Below are 4450 nucleotides of genomic sequence, written 5' to 3'. Positions count from 1 at the left end.
CGGCTCCGGCTCCGCCGCCTCCACTCGGGACAGGAGTCGCCTGCCCGACGGCCTCAGACAGCGGGACCGGGAGCCCGCCCCCACGGCTCCGCCTCTGCATCGCCCATTGCGCCATTGACGCGTCACTCAGCTCAGCCTCATCTGTGATTGGGCAGCTTTCAACGAGCGGCTCGGTGGTAGCCGTCCCTTCTCCGCCCCTGTCACCTGGCCACACGCGCACGCATTCCGGGCAGTGACTGGTGTGGGTCTGATTGGTGGCCTCTGAGATCAATCAACCACGCCTCTTCTCCATATCGTTGCGTCATTGGTGAAAAGGACAGAGGGTGGCAACTCCAAGCGCCCTTTGATTTTATTGGTCTGTCTGTGAGATTCAGACCCGAGAGCGAGGTGGGGAGCAACTGTATTAGTCCAATCTCCGGCTTGTGAAGGTGGGACGGACTGGCCAACGCTCGAATCCCGAGAGAACCTTCTGGAACTCGTGCAACGTCAAATGCAGCCTTAAAGAAAAATTGCGCCCACCAGTTGGCACTGACACAGGCATTCTTTCTTTCCTGTCTTCATTTAGGAGAGTAGGAGAGAGAGAGAAAATAGTGCACTCTGGGAGATGTAGTCTCTGGACCAGGGCCAAAAGGTCACCCCTTCTTAGCTGACTTCCGTCGAACTGTGAACTAACCTCGACCTGACCTGATACAGCTTTATTTTACCTTAGCCCAGGGTGGACCTGACACCGCCTAATTGAATCTCAGAACAGACCCTGATAGACATAGTTTGTTTAAGCGCCCTCCGCTCCTCCCTCGCCTATAACCTGGGGGCTCTCCCCAGGAGTGGCACCTTCATGATTCTCTTTCCAAGCCCCTTTCCAACCTCTGAATAATCCCTTCATTCATTCACAGCCCATTCTTGGCATTGTCCCATCTCCTATTTTAGGCCCCCGCATAACCAACCTTTCATTTTTACTTCCATTTGAGTTCCTGAACATTAGCCCCCTCTTCTTGCCCACTGTGAGCTCCTGTTCCTCCCCCCCAAGCCTCTATCTTGTCCTATTTCTTTTTTTTTTTTTCTTCTTCTTCTAAAAATTTGTCCTATTCTTAATCTATCCTGTGCATCTGTGGTCTCCTCTATTATAGCTCCCCCTTTAAACTTTCATCACATCTCCCCATGCTCTCCTTTCTTAACCCCCTCAGACTCTCTCATCTCAGCCCCCCCCCCAATAATTAAATCTCAGCCCCAATGTCCCGATGCTCAGAGCAGGCGGGGCTGCGGAGGCGGTCGCCAGCGGAAGCCGCCGCTCCAGCAGACACTGAGCCTGGCGCCCACGTTACTGTCTCCCAGGCCCATCTGTGCTCCAGGGAGCAGGGGTGGGGGCGTGCGGGGGGTAATCTGGGGGTGAAGAGGAGGAGGGAGTTCTTGGGGAGTTCGATGACAAAGGAAGGGCCTGTGAAGAAGTTCTCACCGTTTTCTTTGCTGTTTCTTAGAGACAGAGTTTAGACACCCATAAGGTCACGCAAGCTGGAAACTGAAGCTTGGAGGACTTCGGCCACAGAGTAGAGAAGGAGAGAGGCCTAGGAGCCCTGGGTGTTTCTGTATATCCTTCATTAGCTGCCTTCTCTCTGGTGCTCTCATTAGGGCGCTCATACCACTGGGTAAAGGGGTGTGAGTTTAAATCAGAAAAGGAATCAGGGTGAGAAGAGGGTTGAGAAGTGCAGTTAGAGGGAAGGTGGGGATGCCTTGATCAGTGGGGGATGAGGGGGAGATTCTGGGATTGAGGGAGCAGGAAGGTAGGAAGTAAAGAGGGGGAGGAAATGAAGGGGTGAGGAGGGGAAGTGCCCTGTGATGGGGATGGGGAATAGAAGAGAGGGAAGACGGCATGAACAGCAAAAGGCTGGGACAGAGCTGAGGAGGTGAGGAAGAAATGAGGAAGGGAAGCGATGGAAGAGTGTGCTGTGGAGAAGGGTAGGGTGAAGTGAGGGAGTCTAGGACTGGTGCTGGCTCCTCACATCTAGAGGCTCTCACTTCTCATGACTTGTGGGGGCCCGGGCTGTGGGTGGCTCTGCTTCTGCTTATTCCACTTCTGTCTCTTGCCTCCCCCAGCCTTGCCTGTGCCAACACAGAGGCAAGGTTTAGTCACTGGCTCTTACCTGGCCCTGGTAATGCCAAAGTGTAGGCTTGAACCCACAGGCCTGCAAGGTTATGCCCTTAGGTGTTGGTGATTCAAACTCTGTTGTGTTTCTGGGTCAAAATTGCTGCCTGCTGTCTCATTGTCCTGGACATTGTGTGTGTGTCTTAGGAACCAGGGCACACATGGTGTAGATTACCAGAATATGGGTCTTAGAGTCAGATGTGTCAACGTTGTGAGACTATGTGCCACACTTGTCCTTCATTTTGTCTTTTGTAAATGCAGAGAGCCAAAGCAGTACCTCATAGGGTTGTTGGAAGGGTTAATTAAGGTAACACATGTAATGTGATTAATTCTGAGCTTGGTATGTAGTTAATGCTCAACTAAGTTATTACTTTGTGTTCACAGACATCTGGGTATGTGAACGCATCTATAATTGTGTGTGTCTGGGATTGGGAGTTATTTGTACTGTTGTATTTGCAATTCAATTTTTGAGTGAGTGTATCTGTATAATTATTTTTGTGTGGTAGTGTGCTTGGTTCTGTTATTTGTTATAAGTATGTGATTTTGTGTCAGTGTACATGTGTGACTAAATGTGTAAGCATGTGTCCACATGACACAATGTGGATGAAGTATGTGGCTATTAAGACACTGACACCAATCTGCTATGGAATGCAGCATCTGTGATCATGCCAGCTCCAAACACCCCCGCTTATCCTCCTTCCCCACGGAGACGTCATAACCCTAGGTGTCCCTCATTTCCTCACCCTGAGAGAACCGGAACTTGTGGGCAGGGGCGGGGGTGGGTGCCAGTGAGGAGGTGTTTAGACAGGAGCACATGTTCCCTCCTAGACTGTGTTGGGTGGGGTAGCACCCTATGTTGCACGCATCTCAAAGCCTCCCAAGGAAGTGCTTCCCCCCTCCTGTTCTCAGTTCCCTGTCTTGTCACCATGGCAGCAGTTGCCAGGGGCTCCCATGGTTGCTAAGATCTCGGTGTGGGAGGCTGCCAGGCCCAGTTGCCAGTAAAAACAGAGAATCCTGGGGTGGGGGGAGGAAGACTACCCCCACAGCTGCCAGCTCTGCAGCGACAGGATTGGACCTTGGGCCTCTCTTCTCCCTAAATTATATCAATGATTTTTATGTGGGCACTACAGGTCAGGAGGCTTTAATGGGAAGGTGGAACTAGAACACTTGGATCCACTTTCTGAGGAAGGGGCTCTCATTCTTATTCTGCTCCCTGGTCAGTATCTCTGACTGAATTCTTCAGTGATTGGTTGCTCATTACTTGTAATGCTATGTGAATCTATTAACTCGGATGCAGACCAACTCCTTTCTTTGGTTACTCTTGTCATGTCTCCTGATTTATACTTCCTGCAGACACGTGGCCCTAGGCTTTGATCTCACACTGAGTCCCAGCTTCAGCATCAGGCTGAGTCACTGACTTTTGTTATACTGTAATTCTGGATGAAACAGTTCTCCAAATCCAGCCAAAGCCTAAGCCCTAATTTTGATACAAGACACTTGAACTCATTTTCAAAAAAGTTTTTTTCCAGTACCAGGGATCAAACTCAGGACCTTGTGCTTGCCAGGCAGTTGTGGCATCGCGGAGCTATATCCTGGCCCTCAGATTCAGTTTTGATCCTGTACACTGGGCCCTGGTCAGGATCTAACTCCCGGGTACTGATGTCTCTCTGCATGTTTTGAATCTATACAAATCAGTGGCATAAGGATTAAAGGGGTTATTTCTTGCTTTGAGATGACATGGCAATGCTAGGGATGACCAGCAGAGGGCACGCAGTGTCAGGTTACAGAGGTAAGCGTCCAGAGTTCTGGAAATTAAGGTTCCCAGGTTTTTGGTGCCAAAATTTTAGGGTCATGAAGTCCTTAAAGTTATGGGCTGCCTTCTTTCAGTTCAGCCAGTATCAGGGCTTGGCATGTGCCGAAGGCACATGCTGACTGGCATTTCAAGACTCAAGAGCACTTAATACTTGATAAGGTATTTTCCTCTGAACACAGTATTTCTGTCACATGTTTATACAGATTAACTGCCATCCCTCATATCCAATTGTCTCCTCTTGAGGAGCAATCTGCCTTCCCCTAGAGTCCACCTTTTGTCTTAGCTCTGTGCTTGGAACCACAGCAACCTTATCAGCCCCATCTTCCATTTGTCAGCCCTCTGTATTCCTCAAGTCTGCCCCTATGCAGGATTAATACCTTCATAGGGTTCTCCTCTGTCTTGATTCCAGCCACTAGGACCATGTTCTTCTTTATGGGCTCCATTTTATGGTGTCTGGCTCTGATTAACTTCTTCCAGGAGTACAGATGTAATGTATA

At 49.8% G+C, this 4450-nt stretch overlaps 1 long non-coding RNA gene across 1 annotated transcript; it reads right to left on the bottom strand.

The window, feature by feature from the left end:
* Nucleotides 1-333: 333 nt before the first annotated feature.
* On the bottom strand, nt 334-2922 carry LOC104858872. The gene is made up of 3 exons (XR_779233.1): nt 2884-2922; nt 1454-1639; nt 334-497 (listed from the first exon to the last, which is right to left on the bottom strand). It is a non-coding gene; the product is annotated as an uncharacterized LOC104858872 (long non-coding RNA).
* Between the last annotated feature and the right edge of the window lie 1528 nt (nt 2923-4450).

Source organism: Fukomys damarensis, unplaced genomic scaffold (genome assembly GCF_012274545.1).
Source record: "Fukomys damarensis isolate Sample0158 unplaced genomic scaffold, DMR_v1.0_HiC HiC_scaffold_36, whole genome shotgun sequence".
NCBI lineage: Eukaryota > Metazoa > Chordata > Mammalia > Rodentia > Bathyergidae > Fukomys > Fukomys damarensis.
Note: the sequence above shows the minus strand (reverse complement) of the source record. Positions and strands in the feature narration are given on the sequence as shown.